The sequence below is a fragment of the Pelophylax lessonae genome (genome assembly GCF_965119305.1).
Source record: "Pelophylax lessonae genome assembly, chromosome: 2".
NCBI lineage: Eukaryota > Metazoa > Chordata > Amphibia > Anura > Ranidae > Pelophylax > Pelophylax lessonae.
In genome coordinates this window covers 685,835,388-685,859,749 of record NC_138769.1, presented here as the reverse complement: position 1 = coordinate 685,859,749, position 24,362 = coordinate 685,835,388, and the positions used below count along the sequence as shown (strand labels likewise).

At 45.3% G+C, this 24,362-nt stretch overlaps 1 protein-coding gene across 2 annotated transcripts in view; it reads right to left on the bottom strand.

The window, feature by feature from the left end:
- The window catches only part of SMCO4 (single-pass membrane protein with coiled-coil domains 4), a 103,648-nt gene that overhangs the window by 23,273 nt on the left and 56,013 nt on the right, over positions 1–24,362 (bottom strand). The window contains exon 2 of one of the 2 annotated variants that reach the window (XM_082245875.1): positions 10,587–10,644. The exons of the other annotated variant lie outside the window; for it this stretch is intronic. The gene's annotated coding sequence lies outside the window, so the exon portion shown is untranslated. The remainder of the gene's footprint in view (positions 1–10,586; positions 10,645–24,362) is intronic. 2 annotated transcript variants of the gene reach the window in all.

The window sequence follows — 24,362 nt, the reverse complement described above, 5'->3', positions numbered from 1 at the left end:
ACTTCCCTAGTATGTATGATGCATGCATATTCTTAGCCCCTTAGTGTATAAATTTACATTTTGCAACATTAGACCTCATCCGCCACATAGTTACCCAATTAAACAGTGCATTGAGGTTGGCTTGTAAATCGGAGACATCCTGTAAGGGCGTTATTCCACTGCATAGCTTGGTGTCATCTGCAAAGACTGAAATGGTACTTTTAATCCCAGACCCTATATCATTTATAAATATATTAAAAAGTATGGGTCCCCAACAGTGAACCTTCGGGTAGACCACTAATAACCTTAGATTGGGGGCCAGGAACCTGTACATTGCGATCTACCAGTAGATCACAGAATAACAGTAGATCAGGACAAGGGACTGGTAGATCGGGGTCTGAGCTTGCTGACCCACCATTCCAGACCATCAAACAGAGTGCAATGCAGAGGGACTACTTGTAAAGTTGGTGCTGTAGTAGGGAGCAAGAGCCGATGCCTCCTATGTAGTCCTGGCTTCTGTCCCATGCAGAGTAATACCAACTGCACTCTACCTCTTATCCCAGCTAGCAGTCTCCAGAGTAGTGACAGCAGCAGGAAAGAGGAGATCTTCAGGTCATTGTGACATAATACACTGGGCATAATAGTATAGGGCTGCTTTCAGACAGATGCGCTGCAGTCTTCTGCAGGTTGTTCTCCCCCTAGCATATATGATGCACGGATACTCTTAACGTGCCGCCCCCCCCCCCCCCCCCCCAAGTGCATAACTTTAAATTGATCAACATTAAACCTCATCTGCCAGAGTTGCCAGAGTTGCCCAATTAAAGAGTCCAACAAAGTCGGGGTGTAAGTTGGAGACATCCTGTAAGGAAGTTATTCCACTGCATAGCTTGGTGTCATCTGCAAAGACTGAAATGGCACCTTTAATCCCAGATCTTATATCATTTATTAATGAAAAAAGTAAAAGGGTCCCAACACTGAATCTTGGAAAACACCATTCAGAGTAAGAATCCTTAACGACGACTCTACTCTAAATTGTCTTTTAGCCATTTTTCTATCCATTTACAAACTAATTTTTCTAGGCCAGTAGACTTTACCTTACAAGTTAGCTGTGTGTGAGGAACTGTGTCAAACGCTTTTGTAAAATCTAAGTATACTACGTCCACAGCCACCCCTGTGTCCAAGGTTTTACTTACATCTTCATAAAAAGAAATCCGATTTGTTTGCAAACTTCTGTCTTCCATGAATCTATGCTGTCTGTTACATAAAATATTATTTTCCAGCAAGAACTAATCTATGTGGTCTTTTATTAAACTCTCCAATAGGTTCCCTACTAAGGAAGTTAAACTAACAGGTCTATAGTTACTTGGTAAAGACTTTGATCCCTACGCCAACCCATTGGTACTATTCCAGTAATTAAAATGAGTCCCTAAAAATAAGAAAAATGGCTTCGAAATGAAAGAGCTCAATTCTTTTAGCATCTGTGGGTGTATAGCATCTGGTCCAGGTGCTTTAGCCACCTTTATTCTGTCTAAAGTTTTCTGGCCCATATTAATTTTGAGCCATAGTGGTTCATTTGGGTCAGTGTCAATATCATCCCCATTATGGACATGAGCTCCCCATCCACATTTGTATACACAGAGCTGAAGAAAGGATGGAATAAAAATTTGCCTTCCTTTTGCATCCAGTCACCCACTCTAGATTATTTTTTAAAGGGTCTACATGCTCAGACCTGACCTTTTTACTATTCATATATTTGAAGAAATTTTTGGGGTTTGTCCCATCTTTACAATCGGACGTTCATTTTAAATTTTTACCTTAAATTTAAATTTTACATATAAGGTTATATTCTTTGTATCATTTAAATGATGATAGTGTTCCTTTTTTATCTTTTTCTAAAAGGTATTGCTATTTAGAACTTTAACTTTGGCGATGAGCCACATAGGTTTTATTTTTAGCCTTTTAAAACGTATTGCCCATGGGAATATATTTTGCAGTTCACATACAGTCTTTTTTGAAGAATTACCATTTCTGTTCTATGTTCAAATGTTCATCTATGCCAATATTCCCTCCCAGTCTAAGTCTTGGAGAGCAGCCCTCATACCTGGAAAATTTGTACTCCTAAAGTGTTTTTATATTTCCAGTATGTGTTTGTTGCTTACAGCCAACATTAAATGAAATCAGGTTATTGTCATTGCTATCCAGATATTCTTTTATATGAACATTAGAAATAAGCTCTGCATGGTTTGAGATTACCAGATCCAGCAGAACATCATTCCTAGTTGGGGCCTCTATGAACTGCACCATAAAATGGTCTTGTAATAGGTTTATAAACCACACTGTTTATATCGAAGAAGGCCTTGTATTCAATTTACTAAACAATTTATTTCCACTAGAGATAGCATTTTTCCCCCTTTAATCCTCTAGTAAACACCGCTGCAGGTATAATTATACAGCCATTTATCATGGTCAAATCTAAACTGAGAACCTGTAATTGCTGCGGGCAGTTTTGGGTGCTGTACTTCATGGGCATGTGCATTTCAAAAGTCTGGCAACCTTTAATAGGATATATTCTTTTCCCCTTTTATTGGGTGAACTAGATAGACTTGTGTCTTTTTTTCCAACCAGACTAACTATGTAACCTTATCTTTTATATTTTACCACAAAATGGGATATTGTGTATACTAAATATATCATTTGAATTTACTATTTTTACTGAAAATATAGGTTTAAAAAAGCAGTGGCTCTTACACTGTGCAACATAAATACACATTGTGCTGAAATTGTAATTTTGGCAAAAGCAAGGAAGGGTTATAATCCCTGCAATTTTTTATTATTTTTTTTTAACCACCCATGCACAAAGAAAGGGATGTATTGCAGAGATAAGACTATAATCCTTCCACTTTATAAAACTCTGGTCCGACCACATCTGGAGTATTCTGTCCAGTTCTGGTCACCAGTCCTCAGGAGGGATGTGTTGGAGCTGGAGAGAGTCCAGAGAAGGGCATATAACGGAATTTTTGTAAAATCTTACCTGTAAAATTCCTTTCTCTGAGTCCTCCGACAGTCGCCGCCTCTTCATATTCGTCACTATGGGGTTATTGACCTTTGCTCCGTAGGAGTGCTAGGCAACAGAATATATTAATATCAAAGCTTTTAGCATATCCCACCCCCAGGGGGTGGTCCCCTCAGTCAATACCTCCTCACTTCCTGCATACCAACTCAGTTTCAGTAGAATAGCAGTAGAGTATACAAATAAACCCCAAAAGAGGGGCGGGGGCGGCGACTGTCGGAGGACTCAGAGAAAGGAATTTTACAGGTAAGATTTTACAAAAATTCAGTTTTCTCTTACGTCCTCCGACAGTCGCCGCCTCTTCATATTCGTCACTATGGGGACGTCCCAAAGCAGTGTAGACATGAGGGGTGGGAAACGCAGCCGCGCCTAAGGCAACGCAGTACCCACAGCAGGAAAAAAAGGAACCTTACCAAAGGAAGGAAACCAGCTGGGCAACATGAAAAACTTGCTCAACCAGAGCAACAACCCAGGAAAAAGCAAATAACCTAGGGATAAAAAACATCCCAAACAGCCAAGGGCCCAAAACAAGGGACCCTAAGGCACTGCTGCACTAAGAACCTTGCGGCCAAAGGAAGCATCTGCCGATGCCTGAACATCCACTTCGCAGAATTTTAAGAAGGTGTGAACGGACGACCAAGTCGCCGCCTTACACACCTGGGCCACAGAAGCCCGATGATGACAGGCCCAAGACGTACACAGAGATCTGGTAGAGTGCGCCTTCACAGGCATGGGGGGGAACTTCCCCCTCCAAAGCATATGCCTGTTCAATGGCCTGTCTGATCCATATGGCGATGGTAGAAGCAGACGCCGCCATGCCCTTCCGAGGTCCCTCAGGAAGGACAAATAGAGAATCCGTCTTGCGAAAGGATTTAGTCGATGATAGACAAACCCTGACCGCCCGAACAACATCCAAGGTGTGCAAAGCCACCTCCTTTGGATGTTCAGGCTTCGCGCAAAGCGAAGGCAAGATAATGTCCTCATCAAGGTGAAACACCGAAATCCTTTAAGGAAGAAAAGACGGGTTAGGTCGCAAGACCACCCTATCCAAGTGGATCACCAAATACGGAGATGTGCAGGTTAAAGCTGCCAGCTCCGACACTCTGCGAGTCGAAGTGATCGCCACCAAAAAGGTGAACTTCTTGGACAACAGAGACAACGAGATCTCCCTGATCTTTTCAAAAGGAGCATGTCGCAACACGGACAGAACAAGGTTCAAGTCCCATGAAGGCAAAGGCTCCCCCCTCGGAGGGACCAGGTGTCGCACTCCTTGAACAAAAGGTGCTAACCAAGGAATTAGACGCCACAGGGCGTCGAAAAAGAACGGCCAGTGCAGAAATCTGACCCATAATCGTGGCCAACGCCAAGCGCTGGTCCATGCCCGTTTGAAGGAAAGCCAACACTCTAGACACCGGGTATGAGCGAGGGGAATACCCCCTGGACTCACACCAGGCAAAATAGGCCTTCCAAGTACGGTAGTAAACCTACCCCGAAGAGGACTTACTAGCCTTGATCAAAGTGTGAATGACCTCAGGGGAGAGACCCCTATCCTTCAGGATCTGGGTTTCAACAGCCAGGCCGTCAAAGCCAGTGACTGTAAAGCAGGTTGTAATATCGGTCCATGAGACAGAAGATCTACTCGAAAAGGCAGACGCCACGGAGCGTCGACCGCCAGATTCACGAGATCTGCGTACCAAGACCGGCGAGGCCAGTCCGGCGCCACCAGAATCACCGTGGGCGGTTCCGAGACCAACCTGCGAAGGAACCTGGACAGGAGCTGAATCGGTGGAAATGCATACATCAGTCGATACTGATGCCACGGAGCCACTAACGCGTCTGACGCGTCTGCCCGAGAATCGCGCGTCTTTGCCACGAACCTTTCCACCTAGTTGTACAGACGAGACGCGAACAGGTCCACATCCGGTGAACCCCACTGCGCGCACAACATCTGCGAGACATCCGGGTGGAGGGACCATTCCCCCTGGTCCAGGGTCTGGCGACTCAGATAATCCGCCTGCCAGTTCTCCACCCCCGGAATGTGAACCGCCGTTATCGCCGGGACGTGCATCTCGGCCCAAGACAGAATGTCGGCCACCTCCCGAGCCGCTCGGGCACTCCTGGTGCCCCCTCGGTGGTTGATGTAGGCCACCGCTGTGGCATTGTCCGTCTGCCCACGAACCGGACGGCCCTGCAGCCTGTCCGTCCAACGTCTAAGGCAGAGATTTATCGCTCGCAATTCCAGAATGTTGAACGGAAGAGAGGATTACCCCTCCGACCAAGTACCCTGGGCGGACAGAAAGCCCAGAACACCACCCCAGCCCGACAGGCTGGCATCCGTGGTGATCACCAACCACGATAATGGGCGAAAGGACTTGCCCCCCGACACCGCCGGGGACTGTAGCCACCACAGAAGATCCCTTCTGGCGCGATGGCTCAATGAATTCTGGAGATCCAGAGATTGCGGTCGCCCGTCCCACCTGGTCAGAATCTCCGCTTGGAGACTCCGCGTGTGAAACTGGGCGAAGGGAATCGCCCCGAAAGCCGAGACCATCAATCCCAGACACCTCATGCACGTCCGGAGGGACGAGCACTGAACGTCCCTGAGGGACCTGACTTCTTCCTGAAGTGTCCTGAGCTTGTCGTCCGGCAGGAAGACCCTCGCCTGAACAGAGTCCAGGATCATTCCCAGGTAGGGAAGACGAACCGACGGGCACAGCGTCGATTTTGGAAAGTTTATCGTCCAACCAAACTCCAGTAGAGTCTGCATCGCGACGGACAGGTCGGTCACCAGACCCTGACTGGTCGCAGACCGAACCAGAATATCGTCCAGATACCCCAGGCCCGAGATGCCCTGGGCTCTCAACAAAGCCAGAACCGGCGCAAACACCTCGGTGAACACCCGCGGAGCCGAAGCGAGACCAAAGGGTAACGACACAAATTGGTAATGATCCTCCGCAATGGCGAATCGAAGGTACCTCTGGTGACCCCCGAAAACGGGGACGTGAAGGTACGCTCCTTTCTGGGCACAGCGAACAGATTGGAATAGAAACCCCGAAATCTGTCCCGATGAGGCACCGGGACCACCACTCCCTGGGCCCGCAAGTCCCGCACCGCCAGGTGCAGATCCTGCAAGCGCTCCGTAGATAGCTGAAGATTTGAGGGAAAAAATCTGCTCGCTGGCCGAGAGAGAAACTCGATCTTGTATCCTAATCGAACGATTTCCTGAACCCACCAGTCCCGAACGCGGGCCAGCCAGGGTTGAAGAAAACCGAGCAAACGTCCCCCCACCCCAGAACTGGGTGAGGGCGCCCCTTCAGGCCGCAATGTTATGGGCAGCGGACCCGGACTGGCCGGACATCTGCTTAACCGTCCACGGCTTCTTCTGGGAGCCTTGGCCTTTGAAGGGCTTGCCCTCATAGTATGACCAAAAGGCACGAAAAGACCCCTGAGAGGGTCGAAATGAGGTAAGTTTCCTACCACAAACAACCTTAGACTTGTGAGTCTGGGGCAAGAGCGTGCTCTCACCCCCGGTAATACCCTTTGTATCCAAGGAGTCGCCCAAAAAGGCGAGATCCCGCATAGGGTAAATTAGCTAAAGTCTTGCGAGAAGCTCGGTCAACAGACCAACATTTAAGCCAAATCAGACGGCGTGTCAACACCGCCACGCTTTGGACCCGCGCAGCCAAAAGGACTAAATCTAAGTCCGCATCCCACAAATACATGACACCCTGATGAATTCGATCCACCATAGCCAATGTTGTCGGCGGGGCAGAGTCAGCCACCAGGATGCGCCTGAGCACCTGCGCCCAATCCGCGACAGCACGGGCTGCCATAAGGGAAGCAAAAATAGGTTTCAGCATTGAACCAGTAACCGCATAAGTATGGCGGCAAGAGACTCTAATCTCCTGTCCGTGGGGCCCCGGAACACCGGGGTATACTCCGCCGGAATCGCAGTGGACTTATTGAAAAACTGCCACCGCATGATCCACCGGAGGTGGTACACACCAAAGCTCATCCATAGCGGACGTAAAGGGATAACGCAGCTTGAACCTACTCGGCACAGCAAAAGGCTTCTTTAAATTGCGCCATTGTTCATCAACAGCGCGCTGAAATTCCGCAGAGCAAGGAAAAACCTGCGATGTCTTGCGTTTTCCCTGCGACCCATAAGAGGACAGCAAGGCAGGAGGACATGGTTCATCCTGCAAATGTAATGCTTGTTTGATAGAAGCAACCAACTCATCCATGAGTGCAAGCTCTTCAGATGAGCCAGGTGGGGAATTATCAACCACCTCTACCTCAGCCTCCCCCTCAGACCCCACAAGGTCAAGAGAGGAACGGGACCCTGAGAAGGGCACTCCAGCCATAGCAGCCCCATCGCCCTCTGATCAGAGGAAATTGATACTCCGGACCTTTTAGTGGAACGATCAGCCACCAGCATCTGCATAGCTAGGTTTGCCACAACAGTAGCCAAATCAGCCCCCCGCGGGGGAAGCAGCAGCCCCCAGGCCCCCCACTAAAGTGAGAGGAAACTTGCTTTCCTGAGAATCCATGCCCCAGTGAGTCTTTAGAAAAAAAGGGGTTAATGTCCCTTTAAGACCGCGGCGAAGCGTCTCCCACCGCACACAAACACATACACTGACCCCCACAGGGACAATGAAAAGACACTGGGTAAGGAATACAGAACAAAGGAGAGGCAAAAACCTGGAGATCACACAGGCTGCTGCTGCTACCGATCGCGGTCCCCGGGCAAAGGAAGTGATGCAATAACTGCCCGCCCCACAAGCCTCATGCAAGGCTACACAAAAATGGCCGCTGAGGAATCCTCATGTAAATGGGGAGTGAGACTGACATGCGGCCGATCGATCGCCGCCAAAATGGCGGCGCTTGGCGCCAAAACTCCGCGCCTTGCTGCACAGGATCGTTACCAACATGTTGTGAAAAAATGGCGGACCGCCGCAGCGGTCGCCGCACGGTATGGCACACACAAGCACCGCATGTCTCACACAGCCTGTCACACAGAACAGAGCAGGAGAGCCCCCCCCCCTGCACAGCCCACAGAAAGGCAGCAGTTCCCACAGGAATCTGACAGGGAGCCCAAAAGTGTTCACACACAAACCACAGCATGTCTCACACAGCCTGTCACACAGAGCAGAGCAGGAGAGCCCCCCCCTCACAGCCCACAGAAAGGCAGCAGTTCCTACAGGAATCTGACAGGGAGCTCAAAAGCCTTCACAGACATGCAGGGTCACACAGTCCCAGACTGACACCCAATACAGACAGGTCCCCACATAGAAATTTACTCACCATCCGGATGACGTGGGGAGCCTTCCTTAGCGATCAAACCGCTGTACTGAGGACAGGGAGAGTCGCAGCCAGGACGCAGTGAAACCACGGTGCGAAACCGCAAATGGCGTCCGGTGAGGTAGCCACCTCACCGCAGCATCCCTGCAGCGAACAGGGATGGGTCGTTCAATGTGCCAGGAAAACCTGAGCTGAACGCTCGATGGCAGGCTGGGAAGCCACTGGCCCACAACCTGCGACCCAGGGGGGCCAGCCCGAGACCCACCCCCCACGATCATCTTCATCAGAAGAACAAACTAAAGCTGGAAATAAACAACTAAGTAAAAGAAAGAGAAAAAACTTCAAATAAAATCAAAAAAGAGAAAAGTGGCTGAGACTAAGAGCCCCAGCACAAGGACAGCCTGCACTCCTGAGCTAGGCATATGAAACTGAGTTGGTATGCAGGAAGTGAGGAGGTATTGACTGAGGGGACCACCCCCTGGGGGTGGGATATGCTAAAAGCTTTGATATTAATATATTCTGTTGCCTAGCACCCCTACGGAGCAAAGGTCAATAACCCCATAGTGACGAATATGAAGAGGCGGCGACTGTCGGAGGACGTAAGAGAAAAACTAATTAGGGGATTGGAGGACCTTAATTATGAAGAGCGTCTGCAATCACTTGATTTATTCTCCCTGGAGAAGAGACGCCTGAGAGGGGACATGATAGCAATTTATAAATATCTCAATGGTGATCTCAGCATAGAAAAACAGCTATTCAGTCAAAGGGATTGCATGAGGACTCGAGGGCATACAATGTGATTAGAGGAGAAGCATTTAAACCTCAGGCAACGTGGGGGGTTCTTTACTGTTGGGGCAACAAGATTCTCTACCACAAGAGGTGGTTTCTGCGGGAAGTATGGTGCTTTCAAAAGACTCTTAGATGTACATCTCAAGGATCAGAACATTCAGGGGTATGCGAGATGATTACAGCCACACACAGCTACACAGGTTGAACTGGATGGACTATTGTCTTTATTCAACCTCACCGACTATGTAACTATGTCCCATTAGCAGGATTCCCCTTCACTTCCTGTTCAAAAACAACAGAAAGGGGGAGATAATCTTTCTAAGAGAGGGATTTCCCACACTTCACACAGGAACTAGTGTCCTAATTGAAGATTTCCCCTCTATTCTTTTTTGGTGAACTTAAAACACCATCTGTCTAAATATAACAACACTCTCTCACCCTACTGTATCAGGACAACAGACACAAGCTAGGACTATGGAACCCTGTCCCGATGGTTATCCATAACATTTATTTTGGGGATTTATGCAGCACTCTTACATACTGTACATTCACATCAATCAGTGCTTGCCCCCTAGTGGATTGCAGTCTAAGGTCCCTACCTGACAGGCATACATACAGGCACACACATACTGGGTCCAATTTGGACAGAAGCCAATTAATGCACCAGCACAAGGAAATCCATGCAAGTACAAGGAGAACATGCAAACTTCATGTAGACAGTGTCCTGACCAAGATGCAAACCAGGGACCCCAGTGCTGCAATTCATAAGTGCTAACCACTAAGTCTCTGAGCTGGCCAAAACAGAGGGGTGTGGTTCTGTAGTCTTCAAAGACAGCCAAGAACAACGTGTTTGATAACTTGCTGTGCTCTCTGCTATCATCTTACGAGATCTCTGCCAGGATTAGCAAGTCTTTTTTTTTTTTTTTTTTTAATTTGACAGGTATAACACTTTTAGTATATTTACTAAAATTTATAAAAACAGAAATTAAATTTTTCCACCTCCTCATTCCGCTACCACTTTTGGCAACTTTTTTTTTCCTGGAAGCGGGTACCTAGTTTTGACTGTTCCTGCTTCCACTTTTACTTGAATCGCGTAGGCGATTTGAGCAGAAATTAGCCCCCGCCCTCCCCCACAAGCTCCTGGGACGAGGCTGTGTGTGGCTGTCGGCTCGCACAAGCACATGGAAAGCCAGTGGCGCTGGAGATCCGAAGACCACCGGCCTGGATGAAGACAGTGTTGGATCCCTGGGCTGGTAAGTGCGTGTATATTAAAAGTCAGCAGCTACAGTATTTGTAGTTGCCAACTTATTTTTTTCTTCAAAATGACTGGAGCTACTCTTTAACACACCAAAAAAGGTAGAAAATAAGAAGTTCATTGTTAGGGTTAACATACATTGAAATGTAACATTTCTATGCATGAGGAAGTCTATCCTTGTATAACACATACCTCAGATAGTTTGGGTGTCAGCTGTCCTTAAAGTTTCCCCAACTTCTATTCTTGTTGCCTATAATGAAGAGAAAAAAAAAAAAAAAAGGAATTACTCAGACAGCCCCTTGCATGTTAACAAAGTTCACTTTTAAAGAAAGAATAGTTCCAGCTACTCCAGTGATCTCCGCTAGCTTCTGGGTCCTGTGCCGAATGGCCAGCCAGATGCATTGTTAACACGGAAGGTCAGCCACTCAGCATGGGCACCAGTCAGAGAGAAGTTGCATTTTGGGCCAATTCACACCAGTATGTTGATCTGCATTTTAGCGCAGCTGTAAAACGCAGATCAACAGAAGGATATCTGAAAAAACAATTTCCAATGTGTCCTCTTCACACCAGAATGCTGTGCATGCATGTCAACTGACGCCAGCACACGTTAAAATGCATGGAAATGTACATACATTTCCCCAACATTTTAGCGCAAGTAAGTGTATATTGACCATTTCTTAATGAATGCAAAGCGTTCTGATTGAACGAGGTGGAGAGACAGGGTGGCAAAAATCACATTCTCTACCATGTCTATTTAGTGAACATTTTGTATTTCTTTAGACAATGCAAAATATTCTCTGAATGGTGCAGAGTGGCCTACCTCCGATGTTCAGAATGCAGGAGAGCGCCGCTCAGTGCAGGACCTGGAAACAAGTGGAGATCACTGGAGTAGCAACGTCTACGTCAGCTATTTTTAGGTTTCCAGGGACAGTATATACAGTGCTCAGCATAAAGGAGTACATCCCTTTTGAAAAGTAAGATTGTAATCAATATCTCAAAACACAAGAACAATTTCCAAAATTGACAAAATGAGTTTTACAGAACATTTGTTTAGCTCATTACATGAAATTACTTGATGCAAAAAATGAATACACCCACAACAAAAAACTACTACATCCAGTATTTATGACCTCCATGATTTGTAAGGACAGCACAAAGTCTTCTAGGCATGGAATGAAACAAGTTGGCGACATATTGCCACATGTATCTTTTTCCATCTTCAAGAACGACCTCTTTTAGCCTCGGTTCACACTAGGGCGACCTGTGAGGCGACCTGGTCGCCTCACAGGTCGCCTCCCATAGGGAAGCTGTGGACCCGTTCTAATAGGAGCGACACAAGTCGCTCCGACCTAGAAAAAGGGTCCGGAGCTTCTTTGGGGCGACCGGGAGGCGACCGCCATAGACTTCAATGTTATGAAGTCCGTGGCGGCCGCTCCGAGGTCGCGGCGCGCTGCTCGCACCGCGATCTCGGAGGTCGCCCCGGGAAGTAGCGTCGCGGTAGTGTGAACCGGCGCTTAGAGCCTGGATGCTGGATGGAGAGTGATGCTCAACTTCAGAATTCCCTGTAGGCGTTTCCCCGATTGGGTTCACATCAGGAGAAATACTTGGCCGCTGAATTGCTTTCACCCTAGTTTTCTTCAGAAATGCAACAGTGGCCTTAGATGTGTGTTTTGGATCATTGCCATGTAGGAAAAGTGCACCACGACCAAGGGCACGGAGTGATGGGAGCATCTTCTGTTACAACACAGAACAGTACGTCTGCGTCTAAATTCATGATACCATCAATGAAATGCAGCTACCCGACACCAGCAACACTCATGCAGCCACACAGAAGGACACTGCTACCACCATGTTTCACAGTATGCACCATGCATTTGTCTTTGTACTCCTCACCTTTGCAATTCCATACAGTTTTGAAGCCATCAGTTCCAAAACAATGTATCTTCATCTCATCATATCAGTGTACAGAGTCCCAGTAGTATTTTTCAGCATGGGCCCTGGCAAATTATTGGTGGGCTTTTTTGTGCATGGGCTTTAGGAGAGGCTTCCTTCGTGAACGACAACCATACATGTCATTCCTCTGCAGTGGACACCGTATTGTGTCATGGGAAACAAATCACCCCAGTTTGGCTTTCTACTTCTCTAGCTAACTGCAGTGAACTTGCATGGATATTTTCTTCAACCCTTCTCATCAGAAGACGCTCCTGTCGAAGTGTTAACTTCCCTGGATAGCCCGGATGTCTCTGTGAGAGGACTGCAGTTCCATCTTTGGTAAATTTTTGTATCACTTTTTCTGACTGTATTCTGACTGATAAGTAAAGCTTTGCTGATCTTCTTGTAGCGTTCACCTTTCTTGTGTAAAGAAATTATTTTCTTTCCCAGGCCTTGTAACATTTCTCTTCCATTTGATGCCATTGTTGACAGCAAAAAATGGGAAGGTTTTTTTTCTGTTAAGTAACGCCCTTTTATAATTACCTGTTTGCTGGACACCTGTTTAATGAATAATTAGACTCACCTGTAGTTGAATTCTTGTTAATTAGGATTTTGTCTAAAATGTACTTTACTCCTAAGAATTTCATTGGGGTGTATTCATTTTTTCAACATGGTCTTGAATGAATTTGTTAGGAAAAGGACTGCGTGTGTGCAAATTAACAAATCTTGGTTGCAATCAATGGCTTGCATTTGTGGGAGTATTTTGTAGTATGGTGTCCTACAGAAAAATGTTGCATCTGAAAGTAAAAGTAAAGGTTTTCTGACAAATCTGTTGGGGTGTACTCATTTATGCTGAGCACTGTACATAGTTACATTGGTCCCAGCTGGATCAATGTAACTTTATAGAAAATCCCAAAGCCTGGAATTATTCTTTAACAAGGATTTTTAAGCTTCCGATTCAAAGCCTGATTCACAGCAATGGCTCTCTCCCTAAATACACTGGAGGAGTGAGCGTAGCTACCCAAGGACAAGTGCATTAATGGTAGGAATACATTATTTAGGTTTGGATGCACTTTATTAAAATATAGTTTTAGAGAGGCAGTGTTTACTTTGTTTAGTCAAGTACTCCTATCAAAACCTATTGTCTCAGTGGCACCACCTGTCCCAATCCTCCCTAGAACCCATACAATCCTTGTCACTAGGATGCCAGCACTGGTGACCGACACAAGATTTAGCCCTCTGCAGGGATTGAACCCCATGAATGGATGATGCCGCTGTGTGGAAGAAGTCACGTACAGCCACAATGAATATAAGTACTACCACATAGGGAAGGAAGCACTATGCTATTCAGGTTAGTAGGAGGGCAGATTGGGTTAAGGGGATGATGTATGTGACCACGTTTCACCTTACACCCTAACATGAGTGCACCATGAAACCAGGTCCAAAGCATGGATCATCGCTAGGTTTGCATCTGTGCATTGTGGGAACGCGTGCGTGCAAAATCGCATGTGTTCCCACAGTGCGTAAAATCACACATCCCATTTGCAGGTGTGCAGCAGTGCCATTAATAGTGATTAACGCCAACCGGGGTTTCCAAACTCCATAGCACGTGCCGGCGGCCTACATATCACGACCACACGGCATCCTGGATGCGCAGCTGCCTGATTTGACACATGCGCAACAAGGAAGTGCCGCTTTATAAGGCCGGGGAACACACCCAGGGAATCACTTCTTTCCAGCTGATGGAGAGACCACACCCCGGGAGATGCTGCACCTTGAACCGTTTTTTTTTCTGCTATACCTGACAAAAAGTAAGTGTTACTATTCCAAATAGAACCATAGAAGGCTGCTCTCAGGTTTGCTTTTTTGCCACAAATAGCATGCTTTTCACCCTTGCTCAAAGATACAATACCCACCATGAAATTATGGTCTTCATTTCTACTTTATTTTTAATTATTTTTTCTTTGTTCATCTCATCTTTTTCAATCATTCATATTTAAAATCCTTACATACTTTATAGCTACAAACTTTCTCATCTTGAGGAACTCTTTTTTGGATTCTACCAGTACAGCTAATCTATATGATTTAGCCTGTAAGTAAACATAATTTTTATCTACAATTATTTCCTTTTCCTAAAAAATAGCATTTTTCAAGTAATTTATCTCAATTACACGTCATTTATAGAAGCAGCCTTAGTTCCGGATGCGACTTAGAAACCTGGGGAAAACCCTTCACACATGGACCAGACAAGAAAGATGTATGCAACATAAAGCACATTGCATAGTTCCACTTTAAATTCTGCATATGTGCAAAAAACTTACAATCCATTGTTGTTTCTAGACATGGTGACTTATCCTTGAAAAAGGCTAATACTTATACAGCCGAAACGCGTAGGATAATCTCCTGGATATTTTCCTCGGAACAAAGTTCCAAGCCTGAAATACATGCATGGAACAGAGACAATGTTCCTCAAAAGTCACCATTTTTCACCTTGTCACCTACCTTTCTAACTTCTTCACTTCTCTCACCTTAAACCCATCAACGACAAACTTGTCTTATAACCTTGTAAAACTTTTTTGAAAAATAAACTGTTCAATTTTTATTCTATGATACTTTACTTTGTTTACTCTTGCCCTAAGCCCCCGTTCACATTAGGTCGCTCAGACTTCGGGGGGCGACCTGTGAAGTTGCGTGCACCGCGACTTCGGCGCGACTTGCACGGACTTCATATAATGAATGTCTATGCAAGTCGCCTCCAGGTCGCCCCGAAGTAGTACAGGACCCTTTTTCTAATTCGGAGTGACTTGTGTCGCTCCTATTAGAACCGGTCCTGTACTACTCAATGGACCCGACGGTGCGTGACTTGCCAGGCTGACCAAGTCGCCTGGCAAGTCGTAATAGTGTGAACCAGCATTTAAAGTCCCAACAACCTTGGGTGAGGCACCAAGCCCAAAACACAACGATTTCATAGGGACGGTGGCAAAACCTTACTATAGGGCATCATAGAGCTCAAAACCCCTTTTCCAAGCTGGATCAATGTAACTTTATAGAAAATCCCAAAGCCTGGAATTACTCTTTAACAAAGCTTTTTAAGCTTCTGATTCTAAGCCTGATTCCCAGCAATGGCTCTCTCCCTAAATACACTGGAGGAGTGAGCGTAGCTACCCAAGGACAAGTGCATTAATGGCAGGAATACATTATTAAGGTTTGGATGCACTTTATTAAAATATAGTTTTAAAGAGGCAGTGTCTACTTTGTTTAGTCAAGTACTCCTATCAAAACCTATTGTTTCAGTGGCACCACCTGTCCCAATCCTCCCTAGAACCCATACAATCCTTGTCACTAGGATACCAGCACTGGTGACCGACACCAGATTTAGCCCTCTGCAGGGAATGAACCCCATGAATGGATGATGCCACTGTGTGGACGAAGTCACGTAAAGCCACAATGAATAGAACCACCACCACATAGGGAAGGAAGCGCCATGTGATTCAGGTTAGTAGGGGGACAGATTGGGTAAAGGGGATGACGTATGTGACCATACTTTATGTTACCCCTTAAAATGAGTGCACCATGAAACCAGGTCCAAAGCATGGATTATCGCTAGGTTTGCATCTGTGCATTGTGGGAACGCGTGCAAAATCAGATTTGTTCCCGCAGTGCGTAAAATCACACATCCCCTTTGCAGGTGTGCAGCAGGGCCATTAATAGTGATTAATTCTTGCAAAAACTGCACATCAAAATGCATGGTACCAATGTACTATACGTTTAAAAAAAATATGCATTTCTTGTGATTTTCACGCATAGGGCTGTCCACTGAAAGGAAAGACACGTGCACACTATCGCACCTGCAAAAAAGGTGTGAACAGAGCCTATACATTTTTAAAAAAAGCTACGAATACAAAAATCGCAGATGTATTATGCATTCTTCTATCTCATTTTCAAAATAATTTTCCCAACCAAGCACACAAATAATTTTCTAAACAAGACCTGTGTGATCCTCATTATTACAGATTTATTCAAATCATCCGAAGACACTGCGCAAAGCACATTTTTCTAAGATTGGCAATTATTTTCCTCATTAAATCCTTGTCTAAAGCTGTAGTAAAAAAACAAAAAAAACAAAAAAACAAAAACCACATCACCACAATAATGATAATGATGAAAGAAAAAAAAAAAAAAAAAAAGAAAAAACTAAATAGAACTGAAAAAGGTAACATAACCAAAACTTTCTCTGAATGGGAAGTGATGTAAAAGCATAGCAAGCCTTTGTTTTATACATGCGAGGACCAGGGGATAAACCAAACAAAGCAAAAATCTGATTGGCTGAGCAGCGATGACGCAAAGACATGGCATGCATTTGCTTTATACATGACAATGCCAGAGGATAAAGCAAGCAACCAATGGGGCAACTAGAACCATAGCTGCCCGCATGGCTGCTACGGGCCCTGAGGCTGGGAAGGGGACCCCCCAAAGAGGTTGTCTGATATGTAATCCATTAAAAAAAAAATATATATACTTTAGTCTAGGTTCACACAATGAATTACCAATGAGTTAAGCAGGAATGCACAGCGAACTCCTGTGCAACTCACATGCTATTCAGTGCTTTGCAATTTCAGCACATTCATTTGAATAGACTGAAATCACTCTGCATCCCACCAAAAGTAGCGCACTACAACCAGATTGCATGGTAGTTTTGTACCATGTGATCCAGTGCAGGCAAATGCACTGAGTTTGTGACCTGCATTTGGGATGGCGTTAACATTGCACTGACAATCGCTGCAAGGACAGTGCCGTTTGAATGCACTTTGGGAAATGCTCACAGATTGCGGATTTCCCGCACCATGTTCTAGGGTGAACCGGGGCTTAGATCATGATGTTGCAAGTCACAGATCTCCTTTGCATCCCCCTCCCCCCCTATATGTAGATTTATTGCCTTTACAATTTCTGGTCATCTTGTCATCACCAAGCACACAGTATTCTTGAGGCTGAAAAAATATGAAAGTCTTCCCAACTAAAAACTAAAAAGTAAGACAAGTGAGGTTTTTAATGGTTAAAAAATGTAAAGACGCTTGTATTAAGTTTCTAGACTAATTGTGGAGTGGACAATGAACCATTTAAAATCGGATTTTTTTTTTGCAGACTACTAACCCACAATGTTTAGCATTTGCTGGCTTAGGTTGTAAAAGTGGTGGTAACAGTGGCATCGCTACAGGGGGGCAATTACCCCTCCTAGGTTATTTCTTGCCCCCCCCCCCCGTGTGCCCCTCCCGCCAGGCCCGCCAATAGGGGGGTAGCACCGATCCTCATGTAGGGGGCACAGGCACACAGGGTGGACCAAACAGCAGGGGAAAGACTGAGCAAGACGGGGGGAAATCTGTGCGGGAGGACAATCACAGCAATGATGCCCTATGTCTAAGTCTTTCCCTGCAGCAGCTGAAAGCCAGTTTCTCCACCTCCTGCCAGCTTTCAGCTGCCACAGGGAGAGACAGCCACAGGGCATCGTTCCCGTGATTGTTCCCCCTGCCATACCTAGGGATGCCACATTCAGACTGGACTGAGTTGCAAGCCACTCTGATGGAGGACACCCTGTGTCCATGCTGGTCTGCTCAGGACTAGGACACAGGATCGAAGACCATTCCCCTGCCTCCACTTGACAGAACTTGGGTCTGGCTTTGGAAATCTAGTACTAAATCATGATTTGCATGCCTCTGCAACTGCCATAGCAACTGGCCTTTAACCTTCACCATTTACTGGTCATTACCAAGCATTGCAGCTTAGATCTCTACAGTGCACACCAGCCCCAATTAGGAATGCTTAAGCAGACTGCTGGACCTTCAGGCTGTGATTGATAAAGCTTAGTTTGGTTATGCCCTGGGTTACTCTAGATATTGTATGGAGAGAGAGTGTCTGCTCTTTTTTGTGGTTATCCTTACAAACAGTCTCAGCGACTTATAATGTGGGCCCTGTCTACTTGTCTGGAAACTGGACTTAGGATCTATTTGTCTATGCCTCAACTGACCATCAGCCCATCACTGAATCTGCCCCTTTCTGCTTTTTGTCAACTGTCTGACCATGTAAACACTTCAGCATCTGTTATACCTGTTAGTTTGCCATCTCTCCTGGTGACTTAGTGGATTCACTGAACTCTCACACTCTCCATACCCAGGCCAGAAGTACTTGGGATTTCATTTTGCTTTCATGGGTGAGCAAGTATCCACAGAAGAGACTGCATGCTATTATAAGAGGCTGTTGTTTTGCCCCAAAATGGGTATATTCAAGTTTTCTTTATATGGTGAGGTGACCTGGCAAACTTCAACATGCTTGGGGTAAGGGGGGGTTAGAGAGTGTTCCCTGAATGCATTTTCAAAGCAATTCACAGCAATGCAACATATTTGCTTGAAAAAGTGAAACTTTAACTCAATATTAGTCCACCTCTCCCTCTCTTTAGATTGTAAGCTCAAGGAGCAGGGCCTGTCCCTTCTGTATTGAACTGTATTGTAAATGTACGGTCCCCCTCTGCACAAACTGTTGGCACTATATAAATCCTGTATAATAATAATAAATTATTATTATTATTTGTGACAGTATTCAATGTCACTGGAATTTAAAGACAGATAAGTAATGGTTTGGATTGCTTCATATTTGCCAGCAATATCTCCATATAGAAATATTAAGATTTATTCCCATTTGCCATGAAATCTGTAATTCCTAAATGCTGTGTATATTATATATCTTTCAATGTCAGCAAGGTTTTCTTTTTGTTTGTGTATTGGGAGGGAATGTGGATTGCCCTGTCTCATTGTTAAGTGCTAATGACCTCCCATTGTTCTGTGTCTGGCTCCCATTGTTCCGTGTCTGGCTATTGTGTACATTGATTGCTCCCTGGGGGCTTCTGTCTCATTGCACATGGCAGTCCTTCTGGTCAAGCTATCAGACCAATCCCTGCTGACTCATTTTCAAGTCCTCATTTGCATGGCTAAGGAGAACCTGGAGGAGAATGGCATGTACTTTGCAATTGACCAATGGGAAAGCGGTTGTTGGGGGCAGGATGTTCCAAATTCTGTATATAAGTGTGTTGTGTACTTCCAATAAATCGTCTTCCTTACTGTTTGAACTTACATACAGCCTGCCTGGTGTTTGTTCTAATGGATTCCAAACGGCACATAGCTGTAGTTCGGATCTCAGAGCCTTGGTTGACCGAACCATCAGACGTTGCGATCTGCAAGCTGACTCACTAGAAACAGAGGAGTGTTGGGAGAGCGGAAGCGAGCGAGCAAGGGTCTCGTCACATTATTATTATTATTATTATTATTAAAAAAGTGAGCAGGAAGGCTTTTTTTTTTTTTTTAATTGCAGAATAGACATACTACGTTTTTTTTTTTTTTTGCTATAAAACTAACTAACTGCTCACTGCAGTACACTGTATGCACAGCTTAGCGTACTCAACATGCCTCAGGGCCAGGATGAATTACCTTCCATGCATGTGAGATGTAAAACTCAGAATAAGAGATCAGTGTTGGCAGATAGCAGATCACTGGAAGAAATGGAAATAAAAACACTACTTACAGGTATGGAGTGTGAATAGCCTAGGTGACAGCACTGGGCCAAGCACCACTGTCAAAAGAGGGAGCAAAAAGTTAGGGTATCTCCATTTCAAGCTGCATATACCCTTAAATACCTTCAAATGTGTGTGCTATTATGGCTTGGAGTATGTACATGAAATAACAGGTTGATGCACCAGGACTCTAATCATTGCTCCATGCTCACTCTGGATTCCAACCAATAATGGCACTATTTATTGGCATTTGTATTTATTGGAGCTTGGCAGAGATACTACACAGATGCAGCTTGAATCCTATTTACGCTTTGTAAATTGATTTTAAATTTCTCATAAGTGGCTATCTATTAAATGGCTATAAAGCTCTGGATAATAGCATTGCCGCCTGTGCTTACCATTGAGGATGTCTTGTGGTTGTTAAGTATAGAAAAAGCTCTTTACGCGACAGCTTGATAGAGATGTGATTTCTAGAGGTTATTCACTCCGGTTATAAACAAGGTGACATTACAGATAATATATATGAGCAATCTCAATTTACCAAGCTGAGCTTTAAAGGGGACATTTCACTTCCTTCTAACGTAAAGTGGTTGCAAAGCCACTTCCTCGTGAGCACACATTCCCCTCTCTTCGATAACGATATCTTCCCCACTGTATGTGCTGTATAAATAATATGCCGGTTTTTACCTTATTTCAGAGCACCTCCTGGCGCTCACGTGACTGCTTGCCACTCCAGGTTGACAGCTACAGCCGGAGGAGCCGGGAACTCCCACTGATGTCAGCCAGGAGGAGAGAGGCGGGTGGGAACGTGAGCGCTGAACGGCACTCGGAAATAAGGTAGAAATCTGCATATTTTTTATACAGCACATATCGTTATCTAACAGAGGGGAATGTATAAATATTATCATCAGGAAGGGAGGGTGGTAGCAGAGCAGCACTGTCACTAGCTGATGACAGGCGGGGGGGGGGGGGTTTGGAGGAGGAAAGAGGAAAGTTGCGGATGACAGAGGCATGTAAACGGACCACCGTGTCAGGGCTTGGCAGCCATGATAAGCCTCTCTACTCTCTCCTCCACCAACTCCACCCTCTAGCTCGCTCACTGCCCAGGAGATCACCAATCACTTCAAAAATAAGATCGATACAATTCGCAAGGAGATCTCCAATGTGCAGAAACCTCCCCCACTTAACAACCCATATCCACAGGTACAATCATTACTTCTCTTGTTCCACCCTGCTAGTATTAACAAGGTTGCTGTACCCATCTAACTACCTGCCCCCTGGATCCTGCTCTCTTGCACATGCTACACTCACCCTCGGACTCTATTCTACGCTCTCTAACTCACATCTTCAACCTCTCCCTCTCTTCTGGCATTTTCCAGAATTCTCTAAAACACGCGCTAGTCACTCCCATCCTTAAAAAGCCCTCACTGGACCCCACCAACCTTCACAATCTACGCCCCATCTCCTTACTCCCCTTCTCCTCCAAACTCCTTGAATGATTGGTCTACAACCAAGCGACCATCTGACTAAGAACAATCTTCTTGAACCCCTTCAGTCCAGATTTCGCCCTCAACATTCCACTGAAACTGCTCTCCTTAAACTCACAAACGACCTACTAACAGCAAACACCAATGACACCATTCTGTACTACTCCTCCTGGACCTCTCAGCTGCCTTTAATACAGTAGACCACCCCCTCCTCCTCAAAAAACTCCACTACCTTTGGCCTCCGTGACTGTACTCTTCACTGGTTCTCATCACACCTATCCCAACGCACCTTCAGTGCTACTTACAACTCTACTACCTCATCTCCTTTTCCTTTCCATGTCGGGGTCCCCAAAGGTTCTGTCCTTGGACCACTCCTTTTCTCAATCTACACCTCCTCCCTGGGTTAGCTGATTGCCTCACATGGCTTTCAATATCATCTCTACGCTGATGACACCCAAATCTATCTCTCTACCCCTCCGCTCATTCCATCAGTCTCCTCACGCATCACCAGCTTACTGACAGACATATCAGCCTGGATGTCACATCACTTCCTCAAACTCAACCCATCCAAAACCGAGCTCATGATATTTTCTCCCCAACGTTCCTCTTCCCCTGATTTCTCTGTCAACATAACGGCACAACTATCAACCCGTCCCCCCATATCAAGGTCCTAGGTATAATCCTGGACTCTGAACTACCTTTTTGGCCACACATTCAGTCACTGTCCAAAGCTTGCCGCCTCAACCTCTGCAACATTTCCAAGATACGTCCCTTCCTAACCAATGATACCACAAAGCTTCTAATCCACTCCCTGGTCATCTCTTATCTCAATTACTGCAACTCCCTTCTCATTGGCTTACCTTTAAAAAAGACTATCCCCCCCTTCAGTCCATCATGAACGCTGCTGCCAGGCTCATCCACCTTGCAAACCGCTCTGTGTCTGCTACTCCTCTTTGCCAATCCCTCCATTGGCTGCCACTCAACCAACAAATTAAATTCGAGTTACTAACCAAAACTTACAAAGCCATTCATAACTTGGCGCCCAGCTACATCACTAACCTGTTCTCAAAATACCAACCAACTCGTTCTCTTTATTCCTCCCAGGACCTCCTGCTCTCTAGCTCCCTTGTAACCACTTCCCATGCTCGCCTCCAGGACTTATCCTGAGCTTCTCCCATCCTCTCGAATGCTCTACCCCCCATCTGTCCGACTATCCCCTACTTTGTCTACTTTCAGACGATCCCTGAAAACACATCTCTTCCGAGAAACCTATCTGGCATCCACCTAACAACTGTACTTTCATTTTCTCCATCAGCCCATCCCCCACAGTTATTACCTCTTGTATCTCTTGACCCTCCCTCTTAGATTGTAAGCTCTAACAAGCAGGGCCCTCTGATTCCTACTGTATTAAAATGTATTGTATTTGTACTGTCTACCCTCAAGTTGTAAAGCGCTGCGTAAACTATCAGGGCTAAATAAATCCTATATAATAATAATAATAAATAATAATGGTCAGTTTACAGGAGGGAGGGCAGAACCAGGCAGGATCAGCCAGGAGTTTTAGCTGATACAGGGGACCAAATGACAGCACAAGCACTGTGCGGTACAACATGCTTTAAGGGAAAAGGATCAATTTTTTTTTTTTTAGGGTTACAAAACACTTTAAAGCGTTTGTTACCCCAACACTTCATATTCCTGATTCTCCTAGCTTTTATGCAGCTGAGAACAGAGGGAATGTGATCACGTCACATTATAAAATACTTTTTTTTTTACATCTACACAAAAATGTTTTGCCTTTCATTTCTCTTTTAACCACTTGCCTACCGCTCACACTGAGCTGGTACTGCGGCAATGTGGCTCGATATCGTCCAGCGACGTAGACCTACGTCGCTGGACTCCTCCCCTTGTGGGCGGTGCGCGCAGCCGGAGGCTCGCTCCCGCTGTATTCAGTCACAGCGGGAGTCGGGCCAGGGGAGGAGCGGCGGTGATTACCGCCGCTCTTCCCCGATCGTCGGGGATCGAGTGTGGAGATCCGTCCGCTTGTGTAAACAAAGCGGGCAGATCTCCTAAGTGACAAACAGTGACAGATTGCAGGATTCAGCATAGCTGAACCTGCGATCTGTGCCTGTGTCACACAGTCCCCTCCCCCCACACACGTTAGTATGCACCAGGCATACATTAACCCCTTGATCACCAATAAAAGTTAACCCCTTCCCTGCCAGTGTCAATTTTACACTAACAGTGCATATTTATAGCACTGATTACTGTAGTAATGTCACTGGTACCCCCAAAAGTGTCAAAAATGTCAGTCAAGGGTCCGATCTGTCCGCTGCAATGTCGCAGTCCCGCAAAAAAAAAAAAATGACATAAATTTCCCGTAGTTAGTAGCTGCGATAACTTTTGCCAATCAAAATACGCTTATTGCAATTTTTTTACCAAAAATATGTAGCAGAAAACAAATTGCCCTAAAATGGTAAACAATTTTGATTTTTACATTTTTTTGGGGGAATTTCATATAAAAAAAAAAAAGTGAAAAATATTGTTATTTTTTCAAAATTGACGCTCTTTTTTTGTATATAGCGCAAAAAGTAAATCACACAGGTGATCAAATACCACCAAAAAAAGCTCTATTTGTGGGGGGAAAAAAGGACAAATTTAATTTTGGTACAGCATCACACGACCGCGCAATTGTCTGTTAAAATAACGCAGTGCCGAATCGCAAAATATAGCCTGGTCAGGAATGGGGTAAAATCTTTCGGTCCTAAAGCGGTTAAAAATACGCTCATTGAGAATTTTTTTGTCAAAGACATGTAGCTAAATGCATTTTGACCTAAATATATGACAAAAATTGAATATATTGGATATTTTTTAACTGTCAAAAGTAGAAAAATAGTTATTTTTTCAAAATTGTCGCATTTTTTTATTAATAATCGCAAAAAATGAAAGCGCAGAGGTGATCAAATACCACCAAAAGAAAGCTCTGTTTGTGGG